Source organism: Zeus faber (genome assembly GCF_960531495.2).
Source record: "Zeus faber genome assembly, chromosome: 15".
NCBI lineage: Eukaryota > Metazoa > Chordata > Actinopteri > Zeiformes > Zeidae > Zeus > Zeus faber.
The window spans coordinates 30381254-30396831 of record NC_137194.1 but is presented as its reverse complement, the minus strand read 5'-3'; the positions used below and the strand labels follow the sequence as shown (position 1 = coordinate 30396831).

Here is a 15578-nt window from a genome sequence, read left to right as displayed (position 1 = left end):
TGTTTTTATTTAAATGGGTAAAAGTCATATCGCAATACGATGCTAAATTACGAAAATGGATTATTAAGGATTAAGTTAATTAATTAGTAAGGATTAAGGATTAATGTGTATCTTTGTCATGTAAACTACTACACTCCAGCTGCGGAAGATAAGAAGTTCTTCTCCTGCCCCTATACATTGTGTGTTCATATTTTACTCAAATCAAGTGTTTGATCAAGGTTTATGTATGATATTTTGAATCGCTGAGCTGACTGTACTGGAGGGAAGTGTGTGAATGTTCTGCGTAAAATATCAAATTAAATACTTGCATTAAAGTAGGAACAAACTATTTTAACAACCAAGAGCAATGTGTACCAAGTAAACACAGAGAATAACTCTGCAGTGTCTTCTGATAAAGAGTTGGTGTCGGATACTGTTTAAAGGCCTTAGATCAGAACTTAGAAACTTTATTTAGCCTTTCATTCATATACTCTACCTCAAGTCACACACTTCCTTCATTTCTGCCAAACCAGTGATGAGAATCAGTCAAGGAATCCATTCCTTTCATCTGTTTGTTTTTTTAATTTTCTATTACCCAAATTCATTATTTACAATTTCTTTAATTGGCATTTTATTGCCTAACATTTTAGCTATAAAAAAATGTTTTATTTATTTCCAAGGTGGTTGTTTGTAATATCTAGCATCAAGTAGAGAATCAAGACTCCTGAATTGCTCGAAAATGGATAAGCCACAGCGCCCTCCCATGAGTGATTTTGTTAACTGAGTTTGACTGGTACACAGTTTTTTTTTTCCGTCTTGTTGCGTTGAGTATAATAACTGAGTGCTGTTATACCAATACATTTGAAACTAGTGAATGATGCAATTTACACAGAATATTGAATTAATTTTCATATTAACTACACATTCTCCCACACATCCAGACCATCTGGCCGTGGTGGTGGGACTGGCCTGCTAATTTCCAACACATGGAAATTTAATCCACTGCTGCCTTTAAACAACTTTACCTCCTTTGAATATCACGCCGTCTTGGTGACTGCTCCGGTGAAAGCCTATGTGGTCGTCATCTACCGTCCTCCAGGACAACTAGGTGACTTCCTACATGAGCTTGACACCCTGCTGTCATCAATTCCTGAGCATGAGTGTCCCATGCTCGTCCTCGGAGACATGAACATCCACTTGGACAGTGCGAGCTCGGCTGACTTCCTGACTTTGGTTCGCTCGTTCGACCTAAGACAGGTCCCGACTCCACCGACTCACAAGGCTGGCAAAGAGCTTGATCTCATTCTTGCTCGGAGCTGCACCACAGACAACCTAAGGGTCACTCCTCTTCATCTCTCTGACCACTTCTTCATCCACTTCAATGTCCAGCTACCAAAACAACCCCCCACCTCCCCACCCATGGTTACTATCCGCAGCAATCTCCGCAACTTGTCTCCCACCCACTTCTCCTCTGTGCTCTCCTCTTCTCTTCCACCCCACTGCACTTTCTCCTCTCTGCAGGTTAATGATGCCACTGACTCCCTCTGCTCCACCTTGAGCTCATGTCTGGATATCCTGTGTCCACTATCCACCAGACCTGCTCGTTCAACCCAGTCGCACCCTTGGCTGACTGACACCCTCCGGACAACGCGCACTGACCTCAGAGCAGCCGAGAGGAAATGGCACAAATCCAAAACAATTGAGGATCTTGCAAGCTACCAGACACTGCTGTCCTCCTTCTCTTCCAGCATCACTGCTGCCAAGAAGGCCTTCTTCAACGATAGGATCAACGGTGCCACAGACACACGTAAGTTATTCGCCACCTTCAAGTCTCTGCTTTACCCTCCACCACCTCCCCCAGCTACTAACCTCACTGCTGACTGCCTTGCCTCCTTTTTTACTAACAAAGTGGCAGCCATCAGCAGCCAATTCACTAAACAACTTACTCACAACCTGTCTTCTCCAACCCTAGGCTCATCGTTCCCTGGTTTCACCCCCCTCGCTGAAAGTGAGGTATCTAAACTACTAACATGTAGCCGTCCTACTACCTGTCCGCTAGATCCGATCCCATCTAACCTCCTTCAAGCCATATCACCGACTATCACCCCGGCAATCACACATGTGATTAATTCTTCCCTAACTTCCGGCACTTTCCCTTCCGCTTTCAAAGCGACTCGGGTCGCACCACTGCTCAAAAAACCCTCACTCGATCCCAATCAAGTAGAAAACTATCGGCCGGTCTCTCTCCTCCCATTCCTTTCCAAAACCTTAGAGAGGGCAGTCTCTAGACAGGTTACAGAATACTTGTCAAGAAACAACCTTCTCGATACACTTCAATCTGGCTTCAAAAGTGGTCACTCCACCGAAACATCCCTGTTGTCTGTGACAGAGGCCTTAAAAACTGCTAGAGCTGCTGCCAAATCCTCGGTCCTCATTCTGCTAGACTTATCAGCTGCTTTTGACACTGTCAATCATTGCATACTCCTGTCCATACTCTCAAGCATGGGCATAACAGGCAGTGCACTTTCCTGGTTCGAATCTTACCTTACTGGGCGCTCGTTCAGTGTGACATGGCGAGGCCAGCTGTCTGTGCCTCACCACCTCACCACAGGGGTGCCCCAAGGCTCGGTGCTAGGACCCCTCCTCTTTGCCATATACACCACCTCACTGGGCCCGATCATCCGCTCACATGGCTTTTCATATCACTGCTATGCGGATGATACTCAACTCTATCTGTCCTTCCCGCCCGACGACCCTACTGTCTCGACGCGGATCTCGGATTGTCTCGCTGACATCCACATAGATGAAGGATTATCATCTTCAACTAAATCTGGCGAAAACGGAACTGCTGGTCTTCCCGGCCAAACAAGGTATTTATCACAACATTGATATTAAAATCGACTCTCTATCTCTTGTTCCTACCAAGGCTGCAAGGAATCTTGGCGTCATTATTGATGACCAACTGACATTCTCGGACCATGTTGCCGCCGTCTCCCGGTCCTGCCGCTTCGCACTACTCAACATCCGAAAAGTCAGGCCGTACCTGACCCAATATGCCACTCAACTGCTGGTACAAACCTTGGTGATGTCCCGTCTCGACTACTGCAACGCCCTCTTAACAGGCTTGCCGGCCTGTGCGGTGAAGCCACTACAGATGATACAGAATGCGGCGGCGCGATTAGTGTTCAACCAGCCAAAGAGGGCACATGTCACTCCGCTGCTCATCGAGCTCCACTGGTTACCAGTAGCCGCCCACATCAAGTTCAAGTCTCTAATGCTGGCCTACAGAGTGATTGCTGGGAATGCTCCCGCCTACTTAAATGCTCTTGTAAGAGCACATGTTGCCCCCCGGATGCTGCGCTCGTCAAATGAGCGTCGCCTGGCTCTGCTGGCCATACAGCCACGGCAATCCAGGCTATTCTCATTTGTAGTTCCACGTTGGTGGAATGAGCTGCCAAAAATGACCAGAGCGGGGACCTCCCTCTCTGTCTTTAAGAAGCACTTGAAGACCCAGCTCTTCAGTGAGTACCTCCTGTCCTAACCTACAATTACTTAGCACCACCTTGCAGTATTTATTGTTACACTAATGTTGTTGTTACACTAATCTCTGTCGCAATGTAGCTTGAATGTTTTTCTCCCTTGTAAGTCGCTTTGGATAAAAGCGTTTGCTAAATGACTAAATGTAAAATGTAAATGTAATTAACCACCACAGACTACCCAGTCTAATTTACTTTTAGTGCTAATTTTGCTGAAGATTCTACACATACTTTATACCCTTGTGTGTTTCATAGCTTTGATATCGCTTCAAACCCAATTCCCTTTATTCTTTTGGAATTGATAAGATATAATCCAAATTTATTTTATTACTTGTGATTTATAATCAGAATAATAATGAAGGTTTTTTGAGTAGTTCTGAGTGATTACTTTAATAATCGGAATTTCTTTGACTATTTTGATATTCATAAAAAAATAACTTTATAAAATTAAATTACGGAGAATCTTTTGATGATTTTTATAATCCAGATCTCTTACCATTTTAGGATTCACAACTTGTAATACTCTAAATTACTTTTTTGAAGATTATATACTTTTATGATTATGTAATTGATCAAATATAATAATCTTGCATTATATATTATATTTCTTTGTCGTTTTGATGCATCATTTCATCAATCAAATTTTTGTTTAGGATTTGTTCATAATTTTTTCTTCATGTAGTACTACACAAGTTGGAAGTCATCAAATATTTTATCTCGATTCACAGGAGAGCTTACATTACCATTTTTTCCCAAAAGTTGGTGTGTCACATTCGACATCACAAACACACCGGAAAGGGGCGTGTCATCCTTCCAGTGTGATTGGGTAAAAACCCAGCAGAGGAGACAGCAGCGACTTAAACAAACAATGACATAAAACTGGAAAACTTGAAGAAAAAAATCACCCCAGCAAGACTTGGTTCCCTTCGTTCCTACATAAGAGCCGGATCGTTCATGAACGACCCAACATTACAGTAGAAACAGCATGGAGTAGCCATGTCCGCACCAGCAGTGCCCGCTGCGCGGTGCGTGCACCGGTCCTTCGGTGGCGGGGAGTGGAGACGCTCCTCCAGTTCGGAGACCGGCTTGGGGCAGTGCCGGAATGACTCGGAGCCCAGTGGGGAGTGTGGGTTTTTTTTGCTGTGGTCCCCTCTGAGCAGTCCCACACACTCAAAACATTTCATGGTTCTCGCATACGGGGAAAAAAGTAACTCTAACTTCAGATTTTGATTTTGGATTCTAAATTGTATAGGAAATTAATAATGATACATGGATATTCCTGTCTATTTATAGACCAATGTTCAGAACCTCAACGCGCGTCGCATCGCGCAGGTAAAGGGCTGAAAATTACAGGGTCGACCCAGGTATTGTGTTAACATCAGAGCCGCTCGGAGCTGGAGCCGATAAAAACCTGTCTATTGCAGGGTCATTTGACCCAGGACTGAAACCTGGGTGTTACCTTTCCCACTAATGACAAATGCCTGATGTTAGCGTGTGTTACCGTGTTTTTGGCGCAGTGGGAAAGGGGTACAATTGACTTTAATTGATTCTCTCTCTCTGTTAAACTGTGCCTCGATGACTGTTTCTCTGTGTTTCTTGGTGCGCTTTATGAATTAACAACTGTTTGTTTTCGCTTTGATTTTTACATTAGAAGTTAAAACTCATTTACCAAGCCACCTATACGTCTAAATTACACAGAATAAAACATTGCAGCCCATGAAAACACGTCTGAAAGAATACCTAAAATACGACTCCAACACAGGGTTCCTATACCCTAAATGAATGTAACACCGGACTCTGAAACAGGGTTCCCCGACCTCAAACCAAAGAATGTCAAAAAAATAAAAAAATAAAATTATCTGGTCCCTTTCCAGGAGACCTGGTTCCCTGGAACACCACGGTCCATTGGCTTCCTTCCCCTAGGGCGACGACAGACTGCCCATTTCTCCCTTCCAGAACGTGGGGCCTCGCGCTGCTGTGCTGGCTGGTGAAGGCGTGGCCGGACTTGGCTGTTACGGGGGCTGCTTGGAGGGGTGACCTGGCTGCATGGCTGCTGGATGGTACCGGCTGTGGCTGCTGGGCGGAGTAGCTAGCTGCCAGCGGTTACCTGTGGTGGTTGCTGTGGCTGCTTCTCCCCCGGTCCTCCACCAGACACCCTGGATGCTGCTACTACCAGGTTGACATGGTTAGATCGTTCTTCAAAGAGGGGAATTGGTGGCGGTCTTGTATAATAAAGCTATGCGCTTGTCATCCCAGAAGAAGAAGAAACAGAAGAAACAGTCTTTATTTGTCACACGACACTCCACAACACATGCTTGCACACACACACACATGCACATGCTTGATGGTGGCCGGTGAAATGGCTCCTCTGCTTTTAACCCATAACCCATAACCCATACCCTTTTATCCCAGTTAACTATTGCAAGCAGTTCTTGATGATAATACAAAGAGTGGCATTTCAGGTTGAGAATTTCAACTCCACTTGCAACTCTGATTTGGATGCAATGACATACAAATACCCTTTATTGTATGCCAAGCCTGTTGAGAGCATAGGTAAACAAAAGACCTCCTTAACTGTGCAAGACACAAATTTACTTTAAGCAGTTGCAGATTTGAGCACAGGTCCGCCTGCCTATCTCTCTTCCCCAACACACGGAAGCTCAATGCTATGTCCTCAAGTCCAAATTCGTGGCATGCGAGGCTCAACCTGACCAAACCCAGGTAGTGGAGGTTGGACCAGGCACGGGTACCAACCTCTTGCCGATTCATGACCCTAAGATGAGCTTTTGAGCCAACAAGTCCATATCCTGTGTTCCAGGTTGTGTGCCTTCACTGCTTCCACTGCGGCAAATGAGTATTGCACTCAGGTGGTAAAAGGCATCAAACTTGGGGATACCAATGTTGATGATGTGGTCTTAGCCCTCTGGGCCGACAAATCTGCCTTCGGCCAAGAGCTGTATGAATCACAAGGCACTCCTAATCTTCTGTTTGAGAAGACATCTAGCCGCTTCCCCTTAGTCCCCATGCCCCAGGTGACATTGACCACCAATGGAGTCTGCACCTTGAAGGTGCTATGGAACTGACAGATTTCTTTCTCATCGTTCGCGTACTTGAATACTGGATATTTGGTTGGACACGATCAACGTCCTGTGGTTTCTGACAGGAGTTCGGGATGACTCCACCACTCCTGATCCAGAGAAGTCCATGAAGTCAGGACAAACAAATCCTGAAGCTTGCCAGGTGGCCAATGAACATCACGTGATGACACCTGCCATATGGACAAGGAATTGTTCAGGAATTGCCAAGCGTTGGCAGATGCCCCCAGTAAACCTGAGGCCGTTGAGGTAGATGGCAAGCGCAACCCTACTACCCGAGATGTTGTCACCTTTTAGGTTAGAATAGAACTCAATATTTAGCCTTGTCGTATACACCGATCAGCCACAACATTAAAACCACTGACAGGTGGTATCATCTTGTTCCAATGGCACCTGTCAAAGGGTGGGATATATATAAAAGGGACAATTTGTGAAGGCTTGACGACTGGCTCAGAGCCTTTCCACAACGGCTAGTTTGTGGGGTGTTCCCGGTATGCAGTGGTCGAAGGAACGACAACCAGTGATGGTCATGGGCGTCCAAGGCTTATTGATGCGGTGGGGAGCGAAGCCTAGTCCGTCTGCTCCGATCCCACAGAAGAGCTATTGTAGCACAAATTGCTGATAAAATGAATGCTGGCTAAGATATAAAGCTGTCAGAACACACAGTGCATCACAGCTTGCTGCGTATAGGGCTGCATAGTCGCAGACTCGTCAGAGTGCCCATGCTTACCCCTATCCTCTGCCGAAAACCCCTACTATGGGCACGTGAGCATCAGAACTGGACCATGGAGCCATGGAAGAAGGTGGCATGGTCTGATGATGTTTTCTTCTAAATCATGTGGATGGCTGAGTTTAGTGTCTGATCCGATCGAGAATCTGTGGGATATGCTGTAACAAAAAGCCCGATCCAAGGGGGCCCCCACCTTGAACTGGATCCTCCATCTCCTGGGATGGAGATGGTCGAACAGGATAAGATTAACAGGAAAGATTAACAGTGGGATGTGACACCACTTAGTGACCTATAGGGCGTCAGTTTGCTGTAAGAAAGTTAGAAAATTTCTGTAAATGTAAATTAGAATCCACATTCCTGAATAACTTCCCTACTGTTCCTCTGGGTTTATGAACCAAAGCTGCATCAATATGAGTTATTAACTAAATCGCCCGGTTATCAAATAATCTTAATATGCAAATGATTTATGGGTAAAAAAAATGTGTTTATGTAGACACGGTTTATATACAATGATTCGAATTGCTGAGTTGACCGTACTGGAGGGAAGTGTGTAAATATTTTGCGTAAAATATTAAATTAAATAGACGCATAAAAGTAGGAACCAGGTATTTTTTTTAAATGGACATAGAAATATGACGCCACGTCCAGGGGTTGCCTCAAAGGACACAGCACCTCTACACCGGTAATACCATTGTTTTTATCGATCATACGATTTTTGTATTTTTTCTTAAACTAAGAAGAAAAATTGTTTTATTTGTTAAAAAGTTAGTTCTAAACAGTTAGAAGAGTCACTACCTGACGTCCAGCTCCAAAGGACTAAGACACCAACGACTTTGATGTGCTACCAAGACGCAGTGCAATGCTATGTCAAAGCCGACACCGCAAAATAGATGGGACATTTTGAAAAACACAGCTGTTCGCATCTCTCCAAGCCTCCAACACTACGCTCCAGTGGTATCCCTGCTGAAGTGTAGTGTAGAGTTTCATCAGACCGTGCCAAAGCGACAATGAGGAGTCCCCCATTGGCAGAGTTACAACCAAGGACAACGCATACCAAGTAAACGCAAAGAATAACCCCGCGACATCTCCCATTGGCAGAGCTACAACTGAGGACAATGCATACCAAATAAACACAGAGAATAACTCTGCAACGTCTTCTGATTAAGAGTTGGTGTCAGATAGTGTTTGAAGTCCTTAGATCAGAACTTAGAAACATTATTTAGCCTTTAGTTCATCTATTGTACCTCAAATCGCACACTTCCTCCATTTCTGCCAAACCAGTAGTGTCAGTAAAGTAATCCATTGCTTTCATCTATTTGTTTTTTTTGATTTTCTATTACCTGCATTATTTTACCTTCTTTATTTACAGTTTCTTCATTTTGCCTTTAATTGCCAAACATTTTAGCTATAAACAAATGTTTCATTTATTTCAAAGGTCATTGTTTGTGATATCTAGCTTCAAGTAGAGAATAGAGACCCCTGAATCCGGAACAATTAACTCCTTAGGTTATGAGATAGATTAATGTACTGAACCGATTAATCTGCTTACTTGGATTTCATTAATTCCTCTAAGAAAGAGGTTGTACCCCGCTGATAGTCATTTTTACGATAGTTATATAGATTAATAAACCATGTAATGCTACATTTTGGTTCCCTTGTTAACAAATTAAATTTTAAAGTAGGTAATGCATGCTACAGCGTGCATACCATTATTATCATTATATACATAACTTATTTACTTAGTTTTAAGCCCAGTTGTAATAACAAAGCAGCACCAGTCGTACTGCTGGAAATGAAATAGACTTACGGTGAGTTGTTTTCAGTGGTAAAAGCGGATTCAGCGTAAAGCCGAGTGATTGACAAAGCTGAGGTGTGTGATTGTGTTCACTATTATAGAACAGCGTATCCAATTTACCTGATAGTATGCATCGACATGAGCAGCATAAAATGTTTAGAGATCATCAAAATCAAAATTCAAAATCAAAATCATACATGAAAAGAGTAGTTCAAATAGTTCTGACTCGATCACAGGGAAATCCTACCAACTCATGATGTTACTTAATCTGATATTTGGGTCCACGTGAATGGTGAAAATTCCTTTTCAGCAAAGGCACAAATTACAGGAGCCCAGATGTCATTGTGCAAAGGGCATAAGCCACAACATGACAGGTGAAAACACATTATACCATACCATACATTGTGATACTATTAACACAGAGATATATTGCACCTTAATGTCAGTAGTGATTGTCACTTATGACATGGGGGGGGGGGCTCCATGACACGACATCCATGTTTCCTGCTAGGTGGATGGGCCCTCAGGGCTTGTGGCTGGATGGGGCGTCTGGCTGGTTGCGGAGGGGCGTCCATGGAGCCCGTGGGGCCCATGGTGCGGGCCATTTGGGAGGGGTATTGGTCTGTTGGCACAGAATCTGGCTCCGGGCCTGCAGTCTGTGCCTTGCATCCGTGGCCCGAGTTCTGCGCCTGCAACTGCGTCTTGTGCCTGCACGGTGGGGTGTGTCGTATGTGTGTGCCTCAGGGGTGCAGGGTCTCCTCACGCTCTCTGGTTGTCTTCCAGCTTCTCTGGGGGCAGGTGGTTCTTCTATGGCTGCAGGGCAAGGTGCTCGGGGCTTTCCTGTGGTCGGGACCTTTTCTAACCGTCCAGGTGAAGATCATTCATCCATATTTCATGTGATATGAAGTCACACTGTGAAACCATTTTGATAGAATTTAACCTTTAAATCGTACTACTTTTACACACACGAAGCCATTGTTGTGAAACGGCGAAGAAGAACCCTTCGGATCATGCACCACGTCACTTCCGTATACAGACAGTTAAAGTGCAGCACTGGGGTGTTTCTTCTCCGTATCGTTATGGATTTCGCGAAGCGGGTTGCGTAAGCTCTGAATCATATTTCGGACCTTAATCTCACCAGTGCGATAGATCCAAGTCAGTGTTAGCAGCACGTACTGGACTTCATTTCGTGGAGAACGACAGCGCTGCTGAATCTGATAATACTCTGGACTTGGAGAACATTTCAAATAGCGAATTTCAAACTTAATGTCACGATGAAACTGAATATTTCAAAGAGCCACTGGAGGAGACCGAAGATACTTCCGTTGTTGTCACAACGGAAGAAGCTGATGACATGATGAAGTCTGTTAAGGTTGGTGACAGATTTCCAGATTTCAGATTTTCAGAGACTCATAATATTGATAGACTCTACATGTATGTATGTATGTATGTACATGGGGTTTTTTTTACAGTGACCAAGAACCTAATAAAAAATAAATAATCCTGTCCCCTGCATGGTATCTCTTCATTCCGGTGTCAATTCTTGCGTGTGTTTTTGTGACAAAATGTAGTTTGGAGACCTGACAGACTCGTCTGGGATTCCTCCTGGTGAAAGATCTTGTAATGTGTGACCCCCTGTCGCCGATCAGTCATGTAGTGTGCAAACAGCAAGACCACAAGTTTCCCAATCACATGACAGAAAGTTGTGTAATGTGAATAGTACAGCGATATGACAACTTTGAAAGTCATGTAGTGTGCCCATGGCATTAGATGACCGAATCCGCTTTGTGGAGTGTTTCAGCCTTTCCCAGCCATGTACCCAACAAACCTTTTAGGGTTTTAGTTTGTTTTGCAAAGCTCTTTGTCCAGTATTAATGCTTGAGCCTAGATTCCTAATGTGCTAGTGGCAACACGCATATTGCCAAAACGCCTCACATAAATATCATTGTACTTTGGAGTGTATTCTTTATTGGCAATGACCTTTTGTCGTGGCCGTGCAATGATTAAATTCCCTTGCAATACTAGCCTACAACCACCTACAACCCTGGAATTGCATTCAAAGAAAAAATGCAGATTTAGGTTTGCACCACAATGGTAACTATTTGGGAACATTGGATTAACTGAGATGTTTCATCCCTATTTTGAGAAACACATAAAGAGATACAAAGAGGTGGTGAGGGCAGAGGAACAACTTAATATCTTGCTTAAAGCTATTCAAGTGCAGAAAGCTCAGTATTTTCCTATTACCATACTCCAGGATCAGAGTGAATGCATATTTGGGTCTTTTTTTTCATGCGGTGGCATTTAGACCCCATAATATCGGAAAAGATAAAGTGTAATTTCCCTATATTTTGAAGTTCTATTATATAAAGGACATGTCTAACTTGGTGAAAATCATATTGGTCCAGCTCGGGTACCTAAATCGTATTATATATAGGTACAGTATATTAACATATGACAGGTGGGATATGTCCACCCTGTTAAGGACATAGACATTTAGTAGGTGTTGGCTTTATAATGACTATTTTATATAAATATTACGTCCCTCACTCTAACTAGATATTTTATTACAATAGATTATTTTAAAAGCGCTTTTATTGAGTAAAACATGTGCAAACTAAGAGAACTAGCCCTATTCTTCATCTTTTCTTTCTAAATAAAAGTGAATTATGATAGGAATTACTCTGGTTTCTAGCATGTATAAGTGACCCATTCCATGTCCGTAAGTAACTACAAATATATTCTCAATATTTCATAATATCATTAAACTTTGAAGAAAAAAAATAAAAGTGTGCATTTTTGCTTTTCATCATTGAGATAAGCTTTTAGCTTTAGTAAGATACTGCTTTGTTTATTACTGGTCGCCATGGTGTTGCTCACAGAATTCCTAAACCCCCCCTATTTTAGTGTGTGTGTGTGTGTGTGTGTGTGTGTGTGTGTGTTGGTGTGTTGGTGTGTTGGTGTGCGGTGGGGGGGGCCCACTCCACCGCAGCCGACCAGACGCCCCACCCGCCGTGAGCGGCAAGTGCCCATACAGGAAGCAGCGTGTGCTCTGCGCGGGGCACCTCGAAGTAACCCCCCCCGCAAATGTAGCAGGCCGCCAGATATACAGGTCCTCCAGCACCCGAGGCGCCGCCACAGAGAAGCCGCACAGCAGAAGCAAAAGGCCTACAGCCGCCCCCCACACCCACAGTGACAAGCCACCCCCCCCCCCCAGGGGCCCCGGAAGGAGGCAGCAGACGGCACCCCCACCCACATCTCGACCCCCCAGTGACAAGCACCCCGCACACCGAGAGCACCAGAGGACAGGTACCCCAGGAGCCCGGTGTGACCAAAGGAGGCCACATGGTGAGCCCCGCGCCTAGCACAGCCAGCCAGGTCTGGACCCTGGTTGACAGGACCAGACAGAACGCCTAAGCAGCCCCGGTACGACGGGCCACACCCCTCCACGGGACGCAGAAGGACACACAAGCCCTGCCAACCCACCCGTGGGGTGGGTGACCCCACCGGTGCGCTGACCCACCGACCAGGGGGTTGAGACCCGGACCAGCGACCCACACCCCCCGCCCCCAACCCGAACCCCGAACCCCAAAACCCATAACCATGCCCTGAACCAACACACGGATGCCAGCTGCAGGTACTCCCCAGGAGCATGCCCCACAACCCCCCACCCCTGGAGACAGGCCAGCTCAACTCAGGTAAAGGAGTGGACGCCACCACCCAGACCCCCCAACTCCCCCGTGGGGCCCCGGCATCCCCCATGAACACAGGCCTACGCACCACGGATGTCCCCAGAGCCGCCCGGGCATCCACCCAACTGCAGAGCCCCGGCAGACCAGAAGGACCCCCACATGCCCAAAAGCACCAATATTGATATCAATCTTCCATTGAGATGTAATCTATTAATAACTGCAACCATTGGGATGTGGTGAAATGATCTCTCTTTTTTCCAATTGAGTAATATTGTTTTCTTGGCAATTGTTAAGGCGATCAAAATGGGTTGGTGGTGTTTAAGTGGTGGGTCGACTGAGAAGAGGTCGCCGAGACTGGAAAGCTGCGACCCAGAAGGGTTGATAGCTTCTTGGCGATGTTGGTCCAGAATGCTAGGATAGGTGGGCAGAGCCAGAAAGCATGAAAGTAGTTATTTCTGGTATCAAGGGAACGGTGACAGCAAAGGTCTTCATCCACAAAACCCATTTTTAACATTTTGTGTTCCGTGAAATGAGCTCTGTGCAAGATCTTATATTGGATGAGTTGCATTTTGGAGTTGCGGGTCATAGAAAAGGTGTTGTTGCAAATAAGCTTTCACAGGTTAATATCGGTGGAAAAAGCAAGGTCTCTTTCTCATTCCATTGTAGGTAAAGATAAGGTGTCATCTGTTTTTAATAAAAGTTTGTATATTCTAGAAAAGGGATTTTTCAAGTGACAGATATGAGTGAGATGTTCAATCATTTGAGGTGGTTGTAGGATGTTGTTCGTCAATTTTATTTTAACTTTTAGAGACTGCTGTAATTGAAGGAAGCCGTGACCAACAATATTATACCTTTGGGTTAAGGCTGGGAGGGATATAAGCAAATTGTTTTCAAAAATGTGTTCCAGATGAGTAATTTCTTGTCTTTTCCAAGACCTAAAGATTATTGGTCTGTTTTTAACCAGAAAATCTGGGTTGTGCCGGATTGGTGTGAATTTGTACGGAGATAGTGTGACCACCGAGTTTGAGGAATTTCCACCAGGCTGACAGAGTTGTTGCGATAAATGGGTTTTTAAAGCAATTATGTTTCCTTATTGATTCAGTAAGGAATGGGAGATCAGATAATGATAACTCCTGACATTCTGTTTGTTCAATGTCTCGCCATCCATGGGCCCATTGTTGCTTTGGTTGTAACCATTTAATTATAAATTGAAGATGGTTTGCTAGATATTAGTATCTAAAGTTTGGGGCTGCTAGGCCTTCACAGTCTTTGTTTCTCTGTAGTGTTGCTCGTTTAACTATCTGTTTCTTGTATTTCCAATAAAATGTATTGACTATTGAGTCTAGAGTATTAAACCAATGTACTGTTGGTTGCACTGGGGTCATTGAAAATATATAGTTTATTTTGGAAGTATATTAATTTTCACTGCTGCGATCCTCCCAATTAGTGAGATGGGTAGGTTGTTCCATCGAATGAGGTCTTCTTCAAAGGATTTGACCAATGGAGTGAAGTTAAGGGTAAACAAATCTGACAGATTGGTGGAGATATCAATACCAAGGTATCCAGAGATAGCTGAGAATTTTGATTTAAGATTGAACACCTCCGGTAGGGATGATATTGGGTTCCGTATGTACAACAAGATATTGTCGGCTGCCGCAAGGGGTTCAATAAAGATGGCGAATAATAAAGGGTAGAGCGGACATCCTTGTCTTGCGCCACGTCGTAGAGTGAAACGCTGTGAAGTGTAACCATTGGTTACAGAAGCAGATGGAGAGTTGTGGAGGATTCTGATCCATTGAATGAATGACTCTCCAAAGTCAAATTTCTTGAGGATTGTAAAGAGATATGTCCAATTAACTCTGTCAAATGCTTTTTCTAAGTCTGGGATTTCCTCCTTTACATTCCTTTTCACTGTCATAGTACTGCAGGAAGTTTGTAGGGATACATAACTTCACAAACAAATGACAAGTAGACAAAGATAAACATAGAACATTGCCGGATTAGACATACATAAAGTGAGAGACATAATAGAGTAAGAGTGATAGGAGAAGTGAGGAGAGAGGGATTAGGGATGTGAGATGATGAGAGAAGTAGGGAGGGGGAATTAGGAAGGTGAGATGAGAGTGAGCGATATTTTAAATCCTGACATAGATAGCATGCATAATTCTACATCTTGCAGTATATAATAACCACAATTACAAGAATACATACATAATGATCAAAATAACCAGGGTGTGGTGGAGGAGTCTTGGTATAACAGACCGTCTATATATAGTTTATCAACAACCATCGATACGCGTTTACCCTTCTGCCTGTTCTCCTTCAGGACAGGATACAGCCCCTTCTGTCGGTCGTTAATCTCCTGGGGGAATTGATCGTTCATACCCAGCGCGGTTCCTTTCAGCCCCCGTCCTTTGCTTTTAACCAGCTCGTTGTGCTTGAAGTGTTCAAACTTGGCAATGATGGAGCGGGAACGGTTCCCCACGCGGTGTCCCAGTCCATGAACCCAGTGGAAGGTGATCTGCTACATGGTGTCAGTCGGGAGTTTCATGGTGGTGCGGAGAAAGTCTTTCACCATATTTTCTGGGAACTCTGTGTTATTGTCTCGGATCCCAGAAAAGATGAGGTTGTCCCACATAATTCTGGATTGTATATCCAGGAAAGTCTCTTTAATTATTTTCTTTTCTTTTTTTGCAACTTCCATCTCCGTTGTGAGACGCTTCGCAGAGGTTTTTAGATCCGCGTTGTCTT

The 15578-nt window shown here is 44.3% G+C and overlaps 1 protein-coding gene across 1 annotated transcript in view; it reads right to left on the bottom strand.

Moving 5' to 3' along the window:
- The window catches only part of igsf21b (immunoglobin superfamily, member 21b), a gene marked incomplete at both ends in the record, with an annotated part of 28655 nt that overhangs the window by 3513 nt on the left and 9564 nt on the right, over window positions 1–15578 (bottom strand). The window lies entirely within an intron of this gene.